This window comes from Marmota flaviventris, chromosome 11 (assembly GCF_047511675.1).
Source record: "Marmota flaviventris isolate mMarFla1 chromosome 11, mMarFla1.hap1, whole genome shotgun sequence".
Lineage (NCBI taxonomy): Eukaryota > Metazoa > Chordata > Mammalia > Rodentia > Sciuridae > Marmota > Marmota flaviventris.
Window position 1 is genome coordinate 99,927,521 of NC_092508.1, and position 26,971 is coordinate 99,954,491.

Consider the following 26,971-nt stretch of genomic DNA (forward strand, 5'->3'; position numbering starts at 1 on the left):
GCTAGCCTTCAGGAATCTAATTTGATAAAAGTATATTTTGTTTTTGTTTTTCCCATCCTCCCTAAAAATATTTAAATACTGGAAAAGCAAAAGGAGGGAAAGTACTGAGCACCTATTGTGTATTTTGTATTTTGTCAAGTGTTTTACAAGACATGTACACAATAGCAGGAATTTCTGATATTAAAGTACTTATCTGTCTTTTTTCTGTAGAAATAGGACTGTATTGGGTGCATGGCCTAATAATGTTTTTCAGTTCCCATATTAATAGGGATATAACCAAATTCCCTCCAATAGAAATGTGAGTGGGAATAAGATGTGGCACTTCTAGGCAGCCTGCTTCTGCCCCTTCCTCCTCCCCACCATCAATGGAGGCAGTTTACAAGATCCAAGATGTTGGTAACATGACAGGAAAGAAAGAACCTGGATCCCTGTACTGGTACATGGCGGAAAGCATCTGTTAACTTGCACATAGCTGCACTGACCTACGCCATGGAAAGGAACTGAACATCTCTGGTATTTAAGTCATTGCACATTTGAATTTATTTGATACTACAGATTAGCCTCCTTCGATACCTACTCAGTATCCAAACGAGAAAATATCGTTATCCATACTGTACAGTTGAAGAAACTCAGAACTAGCAAGTTTAGAACACTTGGCAACTAGAATTAAAGCACAGAGGTAACATAACTATTTGGGGTTACTCTGCAACCAAAAAATAATAATACTTCTAAACCCCAGAAAACCAGTAACAGTGGAAAGTCACTGGGTTTTTGAACCAGCTTCCAAAGTACCAACTATAAAAATATGTGTTTATCACCAACACTGTCTTGTCCGATATGTTTATAAACCTCAATCCCCTCCATCTTCCCCTAACTTAAAACTGATAGAAAGGAAGATCTTTTATATTTCCAAGAAATCCAAAATTATTCTTTTTACTCATCTTGCTGCCCATTTTACAAGTTTCTTTATTCTTATTATGTTTGTGTGTAGAGGGAGGCAATGTTGTTTAAACAGCATTATCTCAACAAAATTAAAATATGGTAGAAAATGAATTTATAAAGTGATTTCTTCTGAGTAGTTAAAATATTAATGATTTTCTACTTTTATGCTTTTTGCATGCAATGTTTTTTTTTCCTAGCATGTCTCTTTTAAATAAACTGATAGCCTTATTACATGTGATTTATTGCATAAGAAAAATATACAGAAAAAAATAAAAAATAAAATCATATCTATAGAATTTGAGACTTCATGGTAAAATATAGGACTTTTGCCATTTTGAGTGATTGTCACTATTTTTGAATTAAAAATTCTCAAGCTGTAGCCATTTCTCTTTTAGTTCCAATTGATTAAAATTGGACTTCTTACTCATGCTTTAATTTTTTTAACTTATTTGTTATAATTATCATATAATAAGAATTTATATTAAGGATGGAAAGGAGAAAGTGATATGAACAGAATTTTCCCTCACAAAACAATAAAGTCACAAAAAGTGGACCCAAACCTTAACCAAAACAAAATAAAACAAAAAATAGAGGAAGATTTATCACTAAAAAGATTCGTTCAAATTTGTCTAAAGAAAATCACATCTACCTTTTGCCCAGCAGGAAAAAAAAAAAAAAAAACTTATCTTATTAATCCTCCTGAAATTAACCAAAGTGGAATAGTTGCTGTTAGCATTCATTAACACATCATGTTAAGAATGTTCTGGACCCAAGAGCTTCAGCTTCAGCACTTTGGATGAAGGTCTGCTCCCTAGGTGATAATTGCCAAGGACTCTCTCCCTTCTGTTGAAGATGCTTCCTGCATTACAGCTAATAGGAGAAATACCCAGGGTTGCTGTGGTTGCTATGGCAAACATTTTGTTCCTTCCACCAAACAATAACTGTGTTTTCACAAATGACCAGAGTGGCCTGAAGATACTATTTGTAGTTTCTTTAAAGACACACCACATGCACACTAGCATCCTGTTTTTGGGTTATTTCTTTTTTTGGGGTTGAAACATACATACAAAAGTGTGTATTTAGTAAGTTGAAGATGTTAACAAAGGCAGTGTTGTCTGTAATTGTGTTTGAAGTCTTCATAACTATTAACTACAAACAATCCCGTAAATCCTGCACTGAAAGCATGTCATGGAAATTTAAATTTAAAAGAAAAAATCGTCTCACCTTAGATTTTTATTGCATTCAGGATTTTTCAATAGTTTCTCAAACACAGAAATAGAGATGACTTGGAGGCAATGTCTTAGTTTATTTCTAGCATACTCTAAGCCTCATCATCTATGCCCTCAATAATTTGACTTTTGGGGAAAATTGGAGTAAGGAGATGCTGGACATAAAGTCAGAAGAACTGGCACAAGAGTCATTTCTGCTCCTGAGGTTACTAAATTAGATGAGCTGTTCTCATTTTTGCTCAATAACATAGCCAGAATGTTTGGGAAGCTTTTCCGAGACCATGCAATCAATACGTGGCCAAGCATGGGATTCAAACCCAGAAAACCAGATCCAGCACCAAAGCTTTGACTCTGCTGCAAAGTACCTCTCAACAGCAGTGACAAATCCTTCTCATGCTCATCTTTCTTCTCCCTCTTAATAGCCATTCTCACTGGAGCTGTAATTCACACTTCATGTTGTTTTCCATCTCTCTCTGGATTCTTATGGCAAGCAGCAGTAATATTTTTAATTTCCTTTTTTTAGGGCCAAGAATTAGGTCCAAGTCATATGTCTGGAGAAAGCACTTCAACCTAGTTCTTCTGATTTCTAGTTCTAAAGCTTTTAACAGAGACTAGTCTTATGCAAGCAAGGGAAAACTCTCATGATGAATTCTAAGCATGTTTTAAGATAAGCCAAGAAACATAAGTCTCCCAACTCCTGACCAGTGAATTTCCAAACTTCAGATTTCAGGGTAGGATTTTAACATGAAACAGAATAACTTTTAGAAAAAGCAGAAATTCCTCTGTTTCTATAGTGATTTCCACTTCTAGTTCAGAAACAGAAATGATAATTGATTGATGTCACACATTGAAAATGGGCACTAAATGGATTATATACAGGTCTTTCCTAAGAGATATTTCAATGCTATTGTTCAAACACAGTCCATTTAGTACAAGACAAGATGGAGCTGAAATAGTCACACACAACATATAGCATTTTCTTACATAATTTGTTTTGAGCAATAGCTTGGCCAGTTTTTCTTTTTTCAATCCCTAAAATAAGCCCCTATAGAGAATAAGTGTCCCATTCACATGCTTTCACTCCCATTTTACAAAATTCCCTATAGACTTACTTGCATATTCTCACAAATGAATGAAAAACCAGCTTGTAGTATTTGTTACATCTTTAGTTATAAAACAGTTGATGCTCCTGTAAACTAAGGTGTAAGATTTCTAAGAAAAAAATCTACCTACTAATGGTAATGAATAAAGCAGAGAGTTCTCACATAAATATTTAATATAGTGTGTGGAAGAGTGATAATGCCATTCACATATATGCTCACAGTATTCGGGCGGGCTTCCTGCTCTTCCCTAAGATTGCTACCAACCATGCATCACAGGATCTTTGTCTGGACAGGGATCTTAGAAACTGGAAAGCTGTTGGCTAGAATATGTAGCATCTTTCTTCTGCAAATGGGCAGGTGCAATGGAACTGGATGCTGCAGCCTGGCACTGGCTAGAGATCCTATACAAAGACCAAGGACTTTTAAAAAGGAAAGAAAGTTGGATCTTGATCAGAAACACCATGGGATGCCTCAAGACCAAGGTTGGAAGGAGTAGTTCTTTGTATGAGTTAGTTTAAATTCCGTGGATGTCAATTTTGAGATAAAGATTTGAATGCATGTAGTTCATTTGAGAAATGACCCCAGAAGGCCAAGAGAATGTGACAGAGATGAGACATAGAAGAGATCAAGGGAGACCCATGGAACATCATTAAGCTCTCATGTCTGTGGGTAAGTATACTTCCACCTGTGTAGGATGCTCCTGAGTATTATCTCACCCAAGGGGGAATATGCTATAGCATTTAAACACCAACTCTTGTTGGTTAGTGACTGAGTCCTGCTGGAGAAATAGTGTTGAAAGCACAGAGACAAAGATCTTGGGCAGAAAGGAGGAGATGAAACAAACAGGGTGGGAAGGGGTTCTGCCAGTGATGTTCTTGGACCTCCACCAAGACCAACCCTAACAGGTAGTTCCATTCCCCAGCTATGGGTGCTATCTGACAACTCAAGCCATACCCTTCACAGAGATTTTCCCTTGACCAAAAAGTAGACTTCTTGCTTGAGAAGCCATCTCTTCTTTTACCTGTATCTTAACCACTTTAAGACCAATAGAAGGATGAAAATATCAGTCCCGTAGTCTTAAGGCATGACTGACTTCAGGTTGTAGTCTGTGGTCTAGAACATCCTCTTGGCATCCAGAAGAAACTAGACTTCAGCAGAGACTACATTCTTGCCAGATTCCCCAACCTCTGCCTCATCCTGTTTGCCGCACACCTGGTCCCTATGGAACATCCATTATCTATTACTTCAAGAAGACTTTTCATATCAGTTCAGCTCTGAAAGAAAACAGTTTTTAAGATGCAGGTTTTGGAACAATGTGGTGAAGTCTGAGGGATGTGGTCAATGACAGCCTCTGTGACAATGGATGTACTTGGCTTCTCTCCTGTTTATATCTGTAATGAGAAAGCAACAGTGTTCTTGATTTTTTATTGCTGTATCTTTGTAGTACTGAGAATTGAATCAAGGGTACCTTGTGCACATTAGGCAAGCACTCTACCACTGAGCTAAACCGCCAGCCAGAAAGCTGTATTATTTTGAAGGATGCTCATGGTCCAGGCTATTTGGCAGTGATGTACTCCAAAAAGGACATTCCTTTTAAAAGACTGGAGCCACCAAGGTTGTGATGGATCAGGAAAGGACATCTGACACTCAGGAGATTTGGAATTTAATCCCAAGGAAGAGTATCTCACATTTATGCATTCTCAGATTTAGGACTAATTCATATATGAATAAAAAGAATCCAGACACTTTTAAAAACTTAGGTGAGAAGGTCATGTATATAAAAATTGAAGATTTTAGAGCTGGTTGTTCAAAATGGTAGATGATATTTGAATTTAAGCTAAATAATTTAAATGAAATAAAGATTTGATACCTTGGGCACATCAGCCACATTCTAGTTTTCAATACCTGTGTGGTGAGTGGGTATTCTGTTGGCTGGTACTTGGTGACTCTGTCCTCACAGAAGTTTCTATTAAACAATGTTGCTCTAAGATTTCTCTCATAAAATGGGTGGAAGCTTACTCTACTTTAATTTGTCAAATCAATAAACTCTAACTCTATCCGTCTCTTGCTCAGGCCTAAGGGATTCTTAGTGGATTTTGGTAGCTTACCTATACCTTATTTAATGGATTTTACAATTATTGAGTTCCATCCATGAACAAAATAGTATAGAAGATTTAACAACAGGGTAAGATAGTCTTCCTGTTTTTAGGTATATAGAGAAAAAATCACTCAAATATCTTTTAAGAGAAAATCAAGAAGTGGAATTGGAAGTCATTGGAAACTGCAGATATCATATTGTTAGAATTGACACTTAAAGCAATTCTTTCATGAGCAACACACTTTGTCCACAGTTGGGCATACTAGATTTAACCTAGTTTCTTGAAGCAATTATATTTGAAAGGAAGGGCCCAGTCTAGTCTAGTGTTTGAGTTAAAAGGGTTGCTTTCTTCCTTAGGGACTATGGACAAGTTATTTTTGTACTTCCATGTTATGTATTGGGTGTCTATCCTACCAAGGATCAAATAAAATAGTATATATCAGCTCATCAATGTCATCACTATGGATACAAAATGATTAAACATACATGTGTTTAACTTCATTATAACAAAATCTTCCTTTTGGGTGTACCTTTTTATACAAAAGAGAAACTCGGTCATCAATTAAAACCTCCATCAGAAAGTTACGCTTTGGCTTAAAGATGTGTAATATAACCCAACAAAATGGGTGCAGGGCAGGGCAGGGGATAAAGTTAGAGAGTAGAATGCAAATCAAAAGCCATCCCACTAAAGTCATTTACAAGCAATGTTTTGGAAGACAGGGAAAGGTAAAAGACAGGAAAAAGAGAGAAAATGTAAATTTATAGGCATGGTCTATAAATATAATTGTTTTCTTACTCTCTATGAGATGATAAGACTAAAGTTGGTCATAGTACTTCCATGCCCCTTGGTAGCTGATTCCTTTCAGGAGTAGAAATACAATCAAATTATGAGTACTTGGTCATGAGAACAAACTGCTGGTGAAGTGGGAGAAAGGTTGGGTTTTGGGTTCTGGAAGAATTTAATGTTCTAATTGATGGATCCCAATTTTTATGAGCATCCAAATAACTTGGGAAATCTAGGGAAAGAGGTTTCAGGTCCTACCATTGCTAGTATAGTTGGTTTATAGTAGTCCAGAAAATGTGTGTTTCTGTCAGGTTCCTAAATGACATTCATCACACTGCTGTATACCACTTTGGTGTTTGAAAGCAAATTCAGGATGCAAATCCAGAGCACATTGTGCCTGGCTGAGAGGGGACAGGCATATCTGCTCCAGGATATCCGTGACACCGAAGATAGTATTGTTGAACTGAGTTACAAGCCCAGGAACCAACCCTGTAAACTCCCTTTTATGAAGAGTAGTAAATTTTATTTTTAATTTTTATATTGTTATGATGCAAAACTATAACATAGAGATAAAAAAAAACCCTCACAAAACAGGAATTGGGATATAGCTTAGTGGTATAATGTCTGCCTACCATGCATGAGGCCCTGGGTTCAATCTCAGTTCAGGGAAAAAAAAAAAGTAGAAACCCAAACAAGCAACAAAATTTCACAAAAGGAATCTTTAGCCTATAGGATAGCCTATACTCTTGTAACCACCCTAACCCAGAAATATAAATAGGGATGTCTGTCAATCTCTGTGTACTTAATCTCAAAGATCTTTTTTTTTTTTTTTTTTTTTGAGCAATGTGATCTGGATTTTCTGTTATTTGTACTCAGATGAATGCTAATAAAGATGCCCTAGAAAAGGATAATAAAGATGCCCTAGAAAATGATCTGATTGTTATGGACATTTTTGTGATGGAGATTCATTAGAAACAATTACTTCACCAAACACATGATAAGGAGTCTTTGATAAAATCTGGATTTTTATCAAACTTGCACATTGATTAGAAACATGAAGTACAAACATAAACAAACAATAGCATTGATGACTATAACTGAGAACAGTCAGTTTGAAACATTTAAATAAAAGATTTCTAGCAGAGTAAACAGATCAAGTGGATCCTACCTAACTACTCCAGATTAGACAAAGTGAGAATATGCACTTTCAATGTGTGATTCAAAGACACAGTCATGTGCCACACAGCAGCCCTTTGGCCAACCATGGTCCACATATATGATGGTGGTTCCTTAAGATTATAACAGAGCTAATAATTGCTAGTACATAGTGAGTTCATAGCCCTTGTCATTTCGTGGTAGAAAACATTACTCACATCATTGTGGTGATGCTGGTATAAACAAACCTATGGCACTTCAAGGCACATAAACATATAACACAGACAATCATATATAGTAGAAACTACTTGATAATAAAAGACCATGTTACTGGCTCATATATTTAAGGTACTATGCATTTCATTATTATTTTACAGTGTACTCTAAAATAAGTAGGATACTTATTCTAAAAGTTTACTGTAAAGAAGTTCTCCATGTTATAATTGTAGTATTCTCATACATTTAGGATTTATTGCATCTTTTGATTGCACTGAGAGGCCAGTTGAGTTGATCTTACTATGTAGGCTTGTGCAAGCATAACCTAAAATGTTTTGCAAGGCTGAAACCAATCACGACACACTTTTCAGAATGTGTCCTTGTTAAGTAGGATAGAACTGCATCTTACTTACTCCTGATTGTGACACATATTGCAAACTTGGTAGTGTAAACTGTCAATCACTAGAGAAAAATAAGACATTAATAATCCTTCTCTTAATCCCATTATAAGGTTTTTAAGTTTATAATTAACTATAATGAGCTGGTGAACTGAAGAAGCTTTTGTCTCTCTGCAAAGTATTAAAGGCATCAGGTTGGTGATTCATTGAGCTAGCCTTTTTATGGGGTGCTACTTAGAAATAATGTCAACTTGAACCTTCAAGGGAAATGATCAGCCATCAAAAAAAAAAAGGAGGTAAAGTACCTTCATTTCTCTATCACTTTTTTTTTGGACCAAACGGTGAGTTTAGATTTTGGAAGCGCTATATTATTAGTGAGCAAAAATATTCATACAACCCATTTCCTTCTTCCATCTTCACTGTGTTGTTTGGCAAATATCATGGCCATTACAATAGATCTGTCTTCCATTTCTTGATGTTCTATAGATGTCCCAATAGTAGAAGAGGATTGGGATGCTGTTTAAATATCTAGGTTAAGGTTCATTGTTCCCACAGGTGTATGAGCCTACAGTATGAATCATGGCCATTCAGAAGACACACACATATGAATCCCCGCACCCCTGCCCCCAGTCTGAAAAATTTAGTCTTTTGTGCTTAAAAATGCTAGATACACTGGTTGAAATGTCAAAATTAGCTGAAGGGGTGACTATTTTACCAATGCACACTCTTATTAAGATTTCATATCTACATCAATAAATATATTGGTCAATATACAGTAGACAGGCTAGCATCAAACACAAGCCCTATTCAAATTATCTGTTCATCCTTGAGTCAGTGACTTAACTTCTCCGAGTCTATCTCTTCATCTTTAAAAATTAAAGTAATATCAAGTATTTTCGAGTACTATCATGATGATACAAAAGATAACTGAAGCTTCTACCTGGTTCCTTACCATAAGAAGTTAGCTAATTCTGACACTTTCCATCCTCCCTTACCATACATATTCAGGGTGAATAAGGCATGTGGGCAATTATTGAAGGAACACAAGTGCAGAAATGCATCAAATGGGTGCTTCTCAAATTTGAATGTGCAAATGCAACACTTGTGACAGCACAGGTTCTGATCTGACAGTCTGGGTAAAAGTTCAGGTCTTGCATGTCTAACCAGTTCCCTGTGGAACACCAAGTAGTGAGGAAGAATATGAGGCAAGAAAGGGAACAGGTTTTAAAGCATACTCTGCCTGGAGCAGCTAGACATGATAAAAGGAAAGATAGATGCTGAGAAGAATGAAAGGTCATTTCAAGGGGAGAACAGAGAATCCAGTAAATGATTTCTGCATATCCCAATGTCTTTTTTTTTCTTTATTTCAGACAGGGATTGAACCCAAGGGTGCTTCACCACTGAGCCAAATCCCCAGCATTGTTTTTTCTTTTTAATTTTATTTTTTTACTTTGAGGTGCCTTACAGCCTCATTAAGTTACTGAGGTGAGGCTGGTTTAGAACCTTCAATCCTCTGACCCCTGCCTCCCAAGCCTTTGGGATTACAGGTGTGTGCCACCATGCCACCACCCCCTGTCTTTTTGAAGCTATCAAATTATATATGTATTATGCCTATATCTGTCAATCGGTACAGATGAAAGACTGGTACTTTCCTTAGCAAGCAGCCATTCTAGACTTGCTGTAAATTGTACCTTCAGTGTTTATTCCTGGTTATCTAGAACAAGTCCCTAGAGAGCCGATATCATGTTAATTGTGTTTATTAACCCTGATTCCTACATTGCTGCCAATTCTCATCTTCTCATGGTTAGTCTGGTGACATCAAACTGAAAACCAACTTCCAAAGGTTTTCCTAGATCCTTAGTGCTTTTTAACCAGTGCTGCCCAAAGGGAATTGGGGGTGGGGAGCATGCATAAATTCTGTACCAAAAGGAGAGGCAAGGGCTTTGAGCCTCTTCGCCCATCCACAAGCCCTGGAAGCTGAAAATGCATTGACATGAGCAATCAAATTCTCCATGGCAACAAAATTGTCATGCTAGAAACATACAATCTCAACTTACACAGGCAAGCATCTCAACAAAATATATTCAAGTGAGGAAGAAGGATTAAAATGTCAAGGGACAAATGGCAAACATGACTGTTTGCAAACTGTATTTGGAAAAAAAAAATAAAAGAGAATGGGAAAGAGAAATATAAACCTTTCCTCTCGTGGGGCAAAAGATGCCTTTTCCTATTTGCCTTTTAATCATGTGAAGTAACTTAAATCCTTCCCCTCATTTTCAAGGTCTAAGCCACAGCTCAGCTCAGTGGCTTCATGCTCTGCCACCAGCCCCTGCACTTCCCGCTGACAGTAAGTGCTTCTCAAAGCCCAGCTGACTTAATGCCCGATCAAAAGCTTTCTTGCCACAAAACAAATCACATTTGACAAAGACAGATCCTTCCTAAGCCACAATTATATAGATTGACTTGGCAACCTAAGTTAATGGTGATCTGACCCCCAGCTTAATGTATTTTGTCATTTTATTTTATTTTTTTTTTCAAATGTAATTAGGTCTCTTTCTTGCTTTTCACTTTCTTCGTGTGAAATGAGATGGAGGCCAATGGGTGTGTGTGGAAGGGAGAGAACAAAAATTCCATTTGGCAAATCCCCTCCACAGATGAGATAGCAGTGTAGAGACTATTACAGTTGGGTTTTAACCATCTAATCCCCTTCCTCATGCTGTGAACTTCCCAGATCTTGATTGGCACAGCAATAGCTCAGGTCAACAGCTGTCTTCAAGGGTGCTTTATTTATTTATTTGTGGCTCAGAGAGATTAGTGTGTCATTGATGGAACTCATTACACTTGCTTTACCAAAGCTTGGAGGAAGCTCATCGGTCGTCTTTGCCCAGTAAGGCCTTTCCTATATTCTTCCCTTGAACTTTGGGAAGTTTTTCCTTAAAATTTGCCACTGACAAATTCACCATACATGTACACTTTCTTCCTGAGTGTAGTCAGATGTGTATACTGGAATATCTTGAACACACTGGAAGCAAAGCATCCATTGATTTTCTGTGATCGATGTATCTCAATAGTTTCTATGCTTCCTGGGGGATTCAGCAGTTTTACATGTTTGTTGCCCAGGGACTTGCAAGGAACTTTGTCCATGTGAAATAGCTCAGCAGTGATGAGCTGTAATCCTGCCATTGAGCACACTTGTGTCTATTGATCTAGAAGTAATTTTGTAAAAATCATGGGTTTTACAATTTATATTTCATCTCCAAGAGAATAACAGAAGGATATGGGGGTGGAAGGTTGGATGGCATATAGTAGATGGAATTCATTAATTACTGTGAGAAATGAACAAATGAATAAATAAGATGTGTTAGGTAAAAGCTAAAATAATTTTGAAAATCGTTAAGTATGGTGTGTCCTATCAATATCACCCTGGGCATCTTTTTATCAAATCAAATTAGTGATCATTTAATTCTCTAGACAGATAAAGCTATCTTTGGTTTTTGTTGTTTTCTGGTAGATTATATCTCAGATCCTATGAAGTTACATGTTAACTTATAATTGTCCATCTAATGGAGAAGATTAACCCCTGAATTTCATTATCCTATAAGGCATGGTAACCATTGGTTTAAAGTGTCAACTTGAGGGCTGGGGATGTGGCTCAAGTGGTAGCGTGCTCGCCTGGCATGCGTGCGGCCCGGGTTCGATCCTCAGCACCACATATAAACAAAGTGTTGTGTCCGCTGAAAACTAAATAAATAAATATTAAAATTCTCTCTCAAAAAAAAAGTTTATAAAAAAAAAGTGTCAACTTGATTGGGTAAAGGAAAACCTGAAGAATGGTAATATATTATTTCCCATTATAGGTCTGATTTTTTTTCCAGAAGCTCCAATTTCTTGAATGACCAGATAAAATAAAAAGGCAGAGTAAAGGTGAATTTGCTGTCTTTTCTGAAGTGTTCTGCTCTTGGACATTAGAGCTTCGCATTTTTAGCCCTTGGGTTCTGGGGCTTGTATAGGCAGCTCCCAGATTCTCAGGTCTTTGTGTTCAGACTAAATTATACCACTGGTTTTCCCTGGTTCTAAAACTTGCAGAAAGTGTAGCAGACCCTTCTTAGCCTTGATATTCATGTGAGTCAATTTCGATAATAAATCTCTTCTTACATATCTGTATGTAGCCTATTGGTTCTATGCCTCTGGAAAACCCTAATACAGACATTAGCTAGTTTTGTATCTACCTAATTACTTTTTCTAATACCCTTTGCTTTCCCCTCAAAATATATCTGGATACCTGGTTCGTTAAAACCCTTCTTGAAGCTTCACTATCTTGCTGCTTCCCTCATTAACAAGCTGAGCATTTTTATGGGTTCATTCTGTATTTGTATGGGAACTATGATTTTAACCTTATTCATAGTCATATGTTTATGTCAAGTATTGCTCATCTATTTTAAACTATTCATTCCCTGGGGATAAAAATAGTGAATGTATATGTTGACTCCAGCTTATTGAGAACTTAAATCCAGGTTAGAAGATATGGTTATGTGTGTATGTATGTGTATATGTGTATGTACAACCTGGTATTTGGATATTTAGAAAGGGAAGGGATTTTATGTTAAACAGTAGAATTGAGCAGACAGATTCACAGTGCCCCCCTGTAGGAGAGAGAGAAATGAGTCTAACTAAAATAGCTCATTGCAATTGGACACTATGAGAAAATCTGTAGAGTAAAAGAGCACATTAGGATTTGAAGGGGAAATAGAGGCCTGGGTATTGAAAATGGCACAGGAAAAGTAGCTAGTACACTCACAGTAAATTCTTTATTGATTTTCAAGGTAAGTAATGATCTTTTTTGGATATGACACCAAAAGCCCAGAGAAAAAAGGCAATAAGTGAGACTCATTGGCAATGAGTGAGAATATGTCAAACTAAAAGTTCTGTACAGCAAAGGAAACAATCAACAAAGGGGAAGAAATCCTATAAAATGGGAGAAAATATTTGCAGACTATTTATCTCAAAAGGATTTCATGTCTAATATATATAAGGAATACATACAAATGAATAGTGAAAAACAAATAACCCAATTAGAGAATAGAGATTTTTTTTTTCCAAAGAGGACATTCAAATGGACAGCAAGAACACAAAAAGGTTCTTAGTAGCATTAATGATAGAGGGAATGAAAATCAAAACCATGATGAGATTTTACCCCACATCTGCTAGGATGGCTATTACCCATATGAAAGAAATAAGTGTTGGTGAGGATGTGGAGAAAAGGGAGTCCTGTGTGCCGCTGGTGAGAATATGAAATGGCATATCCATTATGGAAAACAATAGAGAAATTCTCAGAAAGTTAAAAATAGAACTACCATATGATAAATCAATCCCACTTCTGGATATATGTATGAATAATACAAAAAATCAGCATTTCATAGAGGTATTTGTACTCCCCTGTTCACTGTAGCATTATCCTCAATAACCAAGATGTGGAAACACTCTCTGTGTCTGTAAATGAATGGATTTATAAAGAAATTTAAGTCTGTGTGCTCATGTGCACGTGTGTGTGTGTATGTGTGTGTGCATGTATGTGTGTGTGTGTGTGTGTGTGTGTGATTAAAAGTTATTCACCCATAAAAAGGAAAAAATCCTTGCCATTTATGGCAACATAGATGAAGCTGGTGGGCATTATACCAAGTGAAATCACCACACAAAAGACCAATTCTGTATGATCTCTCTTTTTTTTTGTGGAATCTAAAAATGTTGAATTCACAGTGACAGGGAGTAAAGTAGTGGTTTGTAGGATTTGGGGATGGGGGCAATCCATCCATGTTGGTCAAAGGATACTATCTTGCATTTGTAGGAAATAAATTCTGAGGATTTTAATGGTATAGCATAGTGACTTTAGTTAATAAAGCTTTATTATGTACATGAAATTTGTTAAGAGAGTAGGTCCAATGTTCTCTTCACCCCCCTCACCTCGCCCCCAGACACACAGAGATAACTGTGGGAAGATATATAAACTAACTGACTGAGATAATCATTTTACAATATACACACAAATTATCACATTACACATCTTAAATATCTATAGGTCAGCTCTCAATTATACCCCTATAACACCAGGGTTTGGGGGAGATCAAGCGAACTAATGAAAATGGCCCCAATCTTTCCTTCTTTAAAGTGTCAAAGTAGTGCTGACCCTCCAGTTAGGACAGTGCTGAGGTGTAGTGGGTAAGATCATGGACCAGTAATAAGACTTAAGTGGTAAAGGTCTACTTTGATCAGTTTTCCTCTCTGTATCACAACATTTTCACCTTTAAAACAGGGATAATGTGAAAACTGCATTGATATACCTTAGGGGCTTAGAACAGTGAAGCTTCTGGTCTGACAAGTGCCTAGTGTGTGGTGGTTGCCATTTATATGCTGGTAGCATAAAATGATATAATCCTAGACACATAATCCCTGTATTCAGACACACCAGCCCACACAGGACCCAGGCTCACAGTAGGCCTGGGTCCACCCCTCCACCTGCAGACACCTACTGGAGACCAGCCTCCTGCACAGGATCACCTCTTCCCACTAGCAGATTACTGCGGGAGGCCAGACCCAGCCCAGATCTGTCCACACCAACTTGTGCAGGACCCAGGTCCAGAGTAGGTCAGAATTCACCCCTCCCTCACCTGGGAGCCTAAGACTAACCCACTCCCATCTTGGGACACTATAGTCATCCCATAACCTCCCCCACACAGTAGCCCCTAACTTTTTGACAATAGACAGGGCATAGAAGCAGAGGCATCTCAGAGCAGGCATCCCAAAGAGAGTGTGAGGCCCACTCTTTCAGCCCCATCTCTGTAAGACATTGCTTCCATCTTGGGGCACCTTAACTATTATCTCAAGTTACCTCAGCTATTGCTGCCACCACCTTTAGATGCAGTGGCATACATTGAGGGACACCAGCAGGGTCTGGAAGCCAACATCAAGGTGGGGTACAGATAATCTGCACATGTACTTCAAGAATATAGGGAAGAAAGTGTAACATTTCAGATCCACACTGCAAGAAAGGAAGACACATAGACAACATGGGAAGAAAAAGGGGGGAGGGAAGTGCCACAAACAAACCAGGACACTATAATAATAGAATCTATGGACAGCAAAGTTGATGAACAGTCAGAGAAGGAGTACAGAAGGTTCATAATTAAAAAGATCTGTGAATTAAAGAATGACCTAAATGAGCAAATACAGGCAAAAACTGATCACTTCAACAAAGAGATAAGAGAGAAAACACAGTTAGCAGAAGATTACTTCAAGAGAGATAGAAACTCAGAAAAAATCCAGTCAGAAAATGAAAAACTCAATAGAGAGCATAATCAACAGTCTAGATCACTTGGAAGAAAGAACGTCAGATAATGAAGACAAAGTATACAATCTGGAAAATAAAGTTGACCACACAGTAAAGATAGTAAGACACCATGAACAGAACATCCAAGAATCATGGGACAGCATCAAAAAACCAAATATCAGCGTTATTGGGATAGAGGAAGGCACAGAGTTTCAAACCAAAGGAATACACAATCTCTTCAATGAGATAATATCAGAAAATTTCCAAAGCAGAAAGAACGAATTGGAAAACCAAATACAAGAGTCTTACAGGACACCAAATGTACAAAATTACAACAGAAAGTACACCAAGGCACATTATAATATATGCTAGGCATATATTCTATATATGCCTAGCATACAGAATAATCTTAAAAGCTGCAAGAGAGAGGAATCAGATCACATATGGGGGGGACCAATTCATATCTCAGCAGATTTTTCAACCCAGACCCTCAAATCCAGGAGATAGTGGAACAACATATACCAAGTTCTGAAATAAAATGGATGCCAACCAACAATTTTATATCCAGTAAAACTAAGCTTTAGATTTGATGATGAAATAAAAACCTCCCATGATAAACAAAAGTTAAAAGAATTTACAACAAGAAAGCCTGCACTGGGGCTGGGGATGTGGCTCAAGCGGTAGCGCGCTCGCCTGGCATGCGTGCGGCCCGGGTTCGATCCTCAGCACCACATACAAACAAAGATGTTGTGTCCGCCGAAAAACTAAAAAAAAAAAAAAAATATATTAAAATTCTCTCTCTCTCTCCCTCTCTCTCACTCTCTCTTTAAAAAAAAAAAGAAAGAAAGAAAGCCTGCACTACAGAACATCCTCAGCAAAATATTCCAAGAAGAGGAAATGAAAAACAATGATGAAAATCTTCAGAGGGAGGGATTACACTAAAGGAAAATCTAATCAGAGGAGAAACCAAGTCATGTTAAATACCAAAAATAAACAAAAATGACTGGGAATACAAATCATGTCTCAATAATAACCCTGAATGTTAATGGCCTAAACTCACCAATCAAAAGACATAGACTAGCAGATTGGACAAAAAAAAAATAAATCTATGCCTCCAAAAGACTCATCTCATAGGAAAAGACATCCATAGACTGAAGGTGAAGGGTTGGGAAAAATCATACCACTCACATGGATTGCAGAAGAAGCAGGGGTTTCCATCCTCATACCAAATAAAGTAGACTTCCAACTAAAGTCAATCACTAAGGATAAAAAGGGACACTACATACTGCTCAAGGGAACCATACAGGAACAAGACCTTAAGCTATACTACAATCATAAATATATATGCCACAAATAGTGAAGCATCTATGTTCATCAAACAAACTTTTAAGTTCTAGAGTCAAATAGGCCACAATACAACAATTTTGGGTGATTTTAACACACCTCTTTCATCACTACATAGGTCTTGCAAACAAAAGCTGAACAAAGAAACTATAGAACTCAATAATACAACCAATAACTTAGATTTAACTGACATACAGAGAATATTTCATATAGAGAATATTTCATCCTTTTTCTTCTCAATATCACATGGATCTTTCTCTAAAATAGACCATATATTATTCCACAAAGCAACTCTTATCAAATATAAAAAAAGTAGAGATACTACCCTGCATTCTATCAGATCATAATGGAATAAAATTAGAAATCAGTGATAAAATAAGAAATGAAATCCACTCCAACACATAAACTAATAACTAAATAATATGCTACTGGATGAACAATGGATTGCAGAATACATCAAGGAAGAGATTAAAAAAATTTTAGAGGTGAATGAGAACACAGATACAACATATCAGAATCTCTGGGACACTATGAAGGCAGTTAAGAAGGAAGTTCATTGCATGAAGGTCATTCCTTAAAAAAAAAAGTCAACAAATAAGTGACTTAACATTACATCTCGGGCCCTAGAAAAAGAAGAACAAATCAAAACAAAAAACAGTAGAGGACAGGAAATAATTAAAATCAGAGTTGAAATCAATGAAATTGAAACAAAAGAAACAATTCAAAAAATTGACAGAACAAAAAGTTGGTTCTTTGAAAAAATAAATAAAATTGACAAACCCTTAACCATGCTAGTAAAGAGAAAGAGAGAGAAAACTCAAATTACTAACATGTGATGAAAAAGAAAGTATCACAACAGACACTATAGAGATACAGAAGATAATTAGAAATTATTTTGAAAACTTGTACTCAAATAAAACGAAAAATATTGAAGGCATCAACAAATTTCTAGAGTCATATAATTTGCCCAAATTGAATCAAGATGATATACACAATTTATACATATCAATTTCAAGTGATGATATAGAAGATGCTATCAAAAGTCTACCAACCAAGAAAAGCCCAGGACTGGATGGATACAAAGCCGAGTTCTATAAGACCTTTAAAGAAGAATTAATACCAATAATCTGCAATTTATTTCAGGAAATAGAAAAAGAGGCAGTACTTCTAAACTCATTCTATGAAGTCAATATCATCCTGATTCCAAAACCAGGCAAAGACACATCAAAAAAGAAAAGAAAAAAAAAACTTCAGACCAATATCTCGAATGACATAGATACAAAAAGTTCTCAATAAAATTCTGGCAAATGGAATACAAAAACATATCAAAAAGATCATGCACCACAATGAAATGGGATTCATCCCAGGGATGCAAGATTGGCTCAACATAAGGAAATGAATAAATGTAATTCATCACATCAATAGACTTAAATTTAAGAATCATATGATCATCTCAATAGATGTAAAAAAAAGCATTTGACAAAATACAGCACCCTTTAAGTTCAAAACTCTAGAAAAATTAGGGATAACAGGCACATATCTCAAAGTCATAAAGGCTATCTATGCTAAGCACCAGGCCAACATCATTCTAAATGGAAAAACATTGAAGCCATTTCCTCTAAAAACTGGAATAAGACAGGGATGCCCTCTTTCACCACTTATATTTAACATAATTCTTGAAACATTGGCCAGAGCAATTAAACAGATGAAAGAAATTAAAGGAATACACATAGGAAAAGAAGAACTCAAACTGAAGGCACTCTTTGCTCATGATATTATTCTATACCTAGAAGACCCTAAAAGTTCCACCAGAAAACTTCTAGAACTAGTAATGAATTCATCAAAGTAGCAGGATATAAAATCAACACCCATAAATCACAGGCATTTCTGTATATCAGTAACAAATCCTTAAAAAAGGAAATGAGAAAAACTACCCCATTTACAATAGCCTCAAAAAAAAAGTACTTGAGAATCAACTTTTGATGTTCATAGCAGCACAATTCACAATAGCTAGACTGTGGAACCAACCTAGATGCCCTTCAATGGATGAATGGATAAAAAAAAATGTGGCATTTATACACAATGGAGTATTACTCTGCATTAAAAAATGACAAAATCATAGAATTTACAGGGAAATGGATGGCATTAGAGCAGATTATGCTAAGTGAAGCTAGCCAATCCCTAAAAAACAAATGTCAAATGTCTTCTTTGATATAAGGAGAGTAGCTAAGAACAGAGTAGGGTCGAAGAGCATGAGAAGAAGATTAACATTAAACAGGGATGAGAGGTGGGAGGGAAAGGGAGAGAGAAGGGAAAATGCATGGAAATGGAAGGAGACCCTCAGAGGTATACAAAAGTACATACAAGAGGAAGTGAGGGGAAGGGGAAAAATAATACAAGGGGGACAAACGAATGTCAGTAAAGGGGGCAGAGAGAGAAGAGGGGAGGGGAGGGGAGGGGAGGGGAGGGGGGATAGTAGAGGATAGGAAAGACAGCAGAATACAACAGACACTAGTATGGCAATATGTAAATCAATGGATGTGTAACTGATGTGATTCTGCAATCTGTATATGGGGTAAAAATGGGAGCTCATAACCCACTTGAATCAAATTGTGAAATATGATATATCAAGAACTATGTAATGTTTTGAACAGCCAACAATAAAAAATAAAAAAATAAAAATAAAAAAAAAAAAAGAAAACTACAAAACCCTAAAAAGAGAAGTAGAAGAAGATCTTAGAAGATGGAAAAATATACCCTGTTCATGGATAGGCAGAACTAACATCATCAAAATGGCGATATTACCAAAAGTTCTCTATAGGTTTAATGCAATGCCAATCAAAATCCCAACGGCATTTCTTGTAGAAATGGATAAAGCAATCATGAAATTCATATGGAAAAATAAAAGACCCAGAATAGCAAAAGCAATTCTAAGCAGGAAGTGCGAATCAGGCGGTATAGCGATACCAGACTTAAAACTATATTACAGAGCAATAGTAACAAAAACAGCATGGTACTGGTACCAAAACAGGAGGGTGGACCAATGGTACAGAATAGAGGACACAGAGACTAATCCACAAAGCTACAACTATCTTATATTTGATAAAGGAGCTAAAAGCATGCAATGGAGGGAGGATAGCATCTTCAACAAATGGTGCTGGGAAAACTGGAAATCCATATGCAACAAAATGAAACTGAATCCCCTCCTCTCGCCATGCACAAAAGTTAACTCAAAGTGGATCAAGGAGCTAGATATCAAATCAGAGACTCTGCGTCTGATAGAAAAAAAAGTTGGCTCCGATCTACATATTGTAGGGTCGGGCTCCAAATTCTTTAATAGGACACCCATAGCACAAAAGTTGATAACAAAAATCAACAAATGGGACTTACTTAAACTGAAAAGTTTTCTCTCAGCAAGAGAAACAATAAAAGAGGTAAATAGGGAGCCTACATCATGGGAACAAATTTTTACTCCTCACACTTCAGATAGAGCCCTAATATCCAGAGTATACAAAGAACTCAAAAAATTAAACAATAAGAAAACAAATAACCCAATCAACAAATGGGCCAAAGACCTGAACAGACACTTCTCAGAGGAGGACATACAATCAATCAACAAGTACATGAAAAAATGCTCACCATCTCTAGCAGTCAGAGAAATGCAAATCAAAACCACCCTAAGATGCCATCTCACTCCAGTAAGATTGGCAGCCATTATGAAGTCAAACAACAACAAGTGCTGGAGAGGATGTGGGGAAAAGGGTACTCTTGTACATTGCTGGTGGGACTGCAAACTGGTGCGGCCAATCTGGAAAGCAGTATGGAGATTCCTGGGAAAGCTGGGAATGGAACCACCATTTGACCCAGCTATTGCCCTTCTCGGACTATTCCCTGAAGACCTTAAAAGAGCGTACTACAGGGATACTGCTACATCGATGTTCATAGCAGCACAATTCACAATTGCTAGACTGTGGAACCAACCCAGATGCCCTTCAATAGATGAATGGATAAAAAAAATGTGGCATTTATACACCATGGAGTATTACGCAGCACTAAAAAATGACAAAATCATAGAATTTGCAGGGAAATGGATGGTACTAGAGCAGATTATGCTTAGTGAAGCTAGCCAATCCCTAAAAAACAAATACCAAATGTCTTCTTTGATATAATGAGAGCAACTAAGAACAGAGCAGGGAGGAAGAGCAGGAAGAAAAGATTAACATTAAACAGATACATGAGGTGGGATGGAAAGGGAGAGAAAAGGGAAATTGCATGGTAATGGAGGGAGACCCTCATTGTTATACAAAATTACATATAAGAGGTTGTGAGGGGAATGGGAAAATAATCAAGGAGAGAAATGAATTACAGTGGATGGGGTAGAGAGAGAAGATGGGAGGGGAGGGAGGGGGGATAGTAGAGGATAGGAAAGGTAGCAGAATACAACAGTTACTAATAGGGCATTATGTAAAAATGTGGATGTGTAACCCATGTGATTCCGCAGTCTGTATTTGGGGTAAAATTGGGAGTTCATAACCAACTTGAATCTAATGTATGAAATATGATATGTCAAGAGCTTTATAATGTTTTGAACAACCAATAAAAAAAAAAGAATTCAATTCAAAAAAAAAATGGTGAAAGACCTATATAATGAAAATTACAGAACCCTAAAAAAGAAGTCAAAGAAGACCTTAGAAAATGGAAAGATCTACATTGTTCTTGGTTAGGCAGAATTAATATTATCAAAATGACCATACTTCCAAAAGCACTATACAGATTTAATGCAATTCCAATCAAAATCCCAATGACATTCCTCATTCCTCAAAGAAATAGAAAAAGCAATTATGAAATTCATCTGGAAAAAATAAGAGACCCAGAATAGCTAAAGCAATCCTTTACAGGAAGAGTGAAGAAGGTGGCATCACTAAACCAGACCTTAAGCTATACTACAGAGCAATAGTAACAAAAACAGCAAGGTATTGGCACCAAAACAGATTGGTAGACCAATGGTACAGAATAGAAGACACAGAGACTAACCACAAAACTACAATTGTTTTATATTAGACACAGGGGCCAAAAACATGGGTTGGGAAAAAGATAGTCTCTTTAACAAATGGTGCTGGGAAAACTGGAAATCCATATGCAACAAAATGAAATTAAACCCATATCTCTCACCATGCACAAAACTCAACCCAAAATGGATTAAGAACCTAGGAATAAAACCAGAGACCCTGCATCTAATAGAAGAAAAAGTAGGCCCTAATCTTCATCATGTGGGATTAGGCCCCAGCTTCCTTAATAAGACAAGAATTAAAACCAAGAATTAATAAATGGGATGAATTCAAACTAAAAGGTTTACTTTCAGCAAAAGAAAGAATCTGTAAGGTGAACAGAGAGCCTACATCTTGGGAGCAAATCTTTACCCCTCACACATCAGATAGAGCACTAACTAATCTTTAGAGTATATAAAGAACTCAAAAAGCTGAATCCCCAAACAACAAATAATCTAATCAATAAATGGGCCAAGGACCTGCACCAACATTTCTCAGAAGATGATATACAATCAATCAACACATATATGAAAAAATGTTCATCATCTATAGCAATTAGAGAAATGCAAATCAAACTACTCTAAGATTTCATCTCACTCCAGTCAGAATGGCAGCTATTATGAAGAAAATCAACAATAAGTGTTGGCGAGGATGTGGGGGAAAAGGCACACTCATACACTGCTGGTGGGACTGCAAATTGGTGCAGCCAATATGGAAAGCAGTTTGGAGATTCCTTGGAAAATTGAGAATGAAACCACCATTTGAACCAGCTGTCCCTCTCCTCCGTCTATACCCAAAGGACTTAAAAACAGCAAACTACAGGGATGCAGCCACATCAGTATTTACAGCAGCACAATTCACAATAGCTAAACTGTGGAGCCAACCTAGATGCCCTTCAATAGATAAATGGATTTAAAAAAATGTGGCATATATACACAATGGAATATTACTCATCAATAAAAAAAAAAAATAAAATCATGGCATTTGCAGATAAATGGATGGAGTTAGAGAAAATAATGCTAAGTGAAGTTACCCAATCCCAAAAAACCAAATGCCAAATGTTTTCTCTGATATAAGAAGGCTGATTCATAGTGGGATAGGGAGAGGGAATTTGGGAGAAATAGATGAACTCTAGATAGGGCAGATGGGTGGGAGGGGGAAGGGAGGGTACATGGGGTTAGAAATGATGGTGGAATGTCATGGTCATTATTATCCAAAGTACATGTATGAAGACATGAATTGGTGTGAATATGGTTTGTATACAGCCAGAGATATGAAAAATTGTGCTCTATATGTCTAATAAGAATTGTAATGCATTCTAATGTCATTTATAAATTTAAAAAAATCTTAAATAAAATAATCCCTGTATTCAGGAAGAAGATGGTTGACATCTCCGAGGAAATCTGAGCGCATCGCAGATTTCACACCTTGTGGTGCAATATACTCTTTGGGCTATATTTGATGTCTTTCCACTCATAAAATAAAAGGGAAGATTTAAAGTAATCCATGTGGAAAAGGAGTTTTCATTGCTATACTTGCTTCTAGATCCTGACAATGGACAAAAATTACATCAGACTGGTTTGAGAAGCAGAAAATTCAGTCTACTTTTACTGATATGTCCAATTTTAATTAATGCTATGGGTTTTCTTCCATAACTTGTTATTTTTTATCCATTCATATTACACAATTTATTCTTAATAACATTATTATAATCACATGTATGCTTTATACTAACATGTATATTATAGTATATATTCAACATATGCATATATTTTATGTATGTTTGTACATACAAGTGTATATTATTTTATCCATTCATATATTATATATAGTAGGTTCTTTTTATCCTTGAGTTTTGCATTTGAGGATTCAAAAAATGGGGACAGGAAACATTTGAAAATCATGGCTTATGAAGTGAACATGTATACACTTTTTTCCTTGTCATTATTCCCTAATAAATTATAGGGTAACTATTTACATGGCATTTGCATTGTATTCTGTATTATAAGAAATCCAAAAATGAATTAAATTACACAGGAGGTTGTGCATAGATTATATGCAAGTCTATATCATTTTATCTAAGAAACTTGAATATCCACAGATTTTGGTATGCATTGGGGTCTTGAAACCAATGGATACTGAAAGATAAGTATACACATATATACATTCTACTACGTGTGTGTATGTATGTGTGTATCCATGCTCATCCCTATATATATACTTCTCTATACATTAATTCTACTTTTATATATTCAATATTTGTATATATTTTAATTTTGCATGCCCTAATAAAAATATACTGGATAGCATATATATGATTTATTTTATACATACTTATATATCCATAAATAGAATCCATATAAAACAATATTATAATATCATTATTATCATCAATGACATATGTTGGTGTTAATTAGTATCACAGATTTTAATTATAGTCTGCTTTATCTATGTCGACTTTTTACTGATAGTGTTTGTACCTATTCTTGCCAATGCTATGTCAGAATTTTTGCATGATGACTAACAAATTGAAGGTGCTCAGTAAATAGTCACAGAAGGGTTTGTTACCCATGAATTCATCCTACGTAGTGGTTTGCCACTATCATTGTATTCTAGAATCACTCAGAAAGCATTTATTTATTCACTTGATTGGCATCTTTGCTTGCGTCTCATCCCAATTAATTCAGATATTTGGGAGATAGGCTCAGGCAATGCTCCCTGTAAAGCTCTCCAGATGATTCAATGGTGTTGTGAGGGGAAGCTTGGGCCCCAGTGAAGGAAGGGAATTCCATGTTGGAAGATGAAGTCAATGCATCCCATCAGTAGGACTGAATTTATTCAACTTTCAGGATTTGGACTTTTAAGAGAGAGGAGAGAAGTGGAATTTCCATATTCACACAGACATAGTGGCCTTGGGCTGAGGCACACAGCCTCCCTATGAACTGGAGCAGGGTTATTATCTATTGCAGTGAAGACACTTGTTCCTAGTCACTACCTCTCCAATAAGGAAAGAGCTGCCTATGGCAAGACCCATAGTTTCTCAGGAAATGCCCAGGGGTTGAATGGAATTGAGACAAACTATCCCAGCAAGCCCTGTTGGAAACTCTCAGTCTCCCCCAGCTGCTTCTTCCTGAAAGAACAGTGGACCTCCTTGCTCTACTCCAGTTCTCTATCCTGCAGTGGGAAAGACTTTTTGGTTATACAAGTCTGGTTTCTTTCTACACATAATGTTACAAGGCAGTCATTCTGAGCCTACTTCACAGATAAAAAGCTGAGATCAAGAGCAGGTAAGTGACTTGAAGTAACTCAAAGTAACTTGTAACTTTTATAAGTATTACAGTCTGAACTGTAGTGGATTTGTTTCTCTTTCTTCTTTTTTTTCTGGTTGGATTTTTTTTTTCATTATTTATATATAACAGCAGGGAACCACCATTTGAGACAGCTATCTCTCTCCTCAGTCTATACCCAAAGGACTTAAAAAGAGCATACTACAGGGACACAGCCACATCAATGTTTATAGCAGCACAATTCACAATAGCTAAATTGTAGAACCAATCTAAATGCCCTTCAATAGATGATTGGATAAAAAAAATGTGGCATAAATACACAATGGAATATTACTCAGCAATAAAAGAGAATAAAATCTCTTTTTTCTTTCTACTTCACCCTCTTTAATCTGTACCTGTGAATCAATTTGCTAATGTGCTGATTGTGAAAATGAGACTTAGATTCAGATTAATTAGGTTTGAATCCAAGTATTTTCTTTCCTAGCTGTGTGATTTGGGGTAAATCATGCAACTTTTCTTAGCCTCAGGGACCCGACTTGAAGTAAAAGGTCACATTGCTTATTCTAAAACAACTTTGTTACCTCTATCATGATATTGGTAAAATTATTAATAAAATTTGTAGCACAGAATAATCATCAAAGGTCAGTGTTATTATAAAATTTTATTAATATTTTTCTGTTATCTCTCTAACTGGCCATTCTTTTGCTTTTAGAATAATGCAATCATCCCTTGGAATCCACAGTGGTTTGGTTCACGGTCCTCCTCTTGTACCAAATTCCGTGAATGCTCAAGTCTGTGGTATAAAATGATGTAATATTTGCATACAATGTATACACATTTTTGCATCTATACCTTAAATCATCTCTTTGATGATTTATAATATCTCTTTGATCTTTACAATACCTAGGATGTTGTAAGTGCCAGGTAAATTCTTGTCATCCTACAATGTTTACAGAATAAGGACAAGAAAAGAAAGTCTGTACATGTTCAGCATATAAGCAGTTTTTAATAAATATTTTTGAGTGTTCAAATATGAAAGATTGTCTGTATTCTTAAATGGCTTTCTCAAATAAATTTTGACCCTTGCTGGCTTTTAAATTACTGGTTCCATTATATTCAAAAATTAAATATAAATGAAAGCTTTCACAAATTAAATCTTTCATTACTTAAAAATACACACTTAAAAATTACAAAATCACTTATTAAAATGTATTCCAGGATGCAATGATGATTCAACAATGAAAAATTTACTAATGTGGTTGGTCTAACATACCAATGAAATAATGGTCAAGAGAAATTAATATGAACTCTAAAATAGACCCTAAAAGGATCTTTTCAAATTTCATACATTTTTTTCTTCACCTAGGAGAAAGTTTATAACTTTAATCAGATATTCAAATGTTATCATCAGATAATTAGTCTTTAAAACTAAAGTAATTCAATTATCACCTTTTCTATCTTTATATCTCTCATATACATTATAAAAATCAACACCCATATATAATTAAAGTATTATTCTATAGAAAGGGAGACTATTATAGATGTAAATGTTTGTTTTCTGGTTTTCAAATTCTCCTATAGTAATGTCCACATATCCAATATCGCATTTGTTAAGGGCATTTTACATCAGAGACTAGTTCAGAGTGTCTACCCTGGCTTCTGTCAGCATTTGTAAAGTTACATACTAGGTACTTAAGCACAGTTATCTCCTACTACTAGGATTATAGATTGAATTCTTACTTTGAGTGAATAGTATTTTGAATATTCTTAAAGATAGCAATATTAGTTTTATAGTAAAATTAAAGTCGGGAATTTTAAATAAACTTCATTATTCTATAAACTTGTTATAATAACATGTTTGGGTAGCTATTTATGTTAGATACACAAAGTATAAAAATAAAGCAAATTCCTTTTAAAAGTCACTTTTGCATAGGCTTCTTATAATAAAAAAAAAAAGGCATTCTCTGGAATTCCGTTATGTGACAGGAAGTATGATTCTGTTAAATTTTAACCCTTGTCCTTCCACATCTTCTGAACACTGCC

General features: G+C 36.1%; 1 protein-coding gene across 2 annotated transcripts in view; it reads right to left on the bottom strand.

The window, feature by feature from the left end:
• The window catches only part of Cntnap5 (contactin associated protein family member 5), a 787,874-nt gene that overhangs the window by 579,722 nt on the left and 181,181 nt on the right, over positions 1–26,971 (bottom strand). The window lies entirely within an intron of this gene.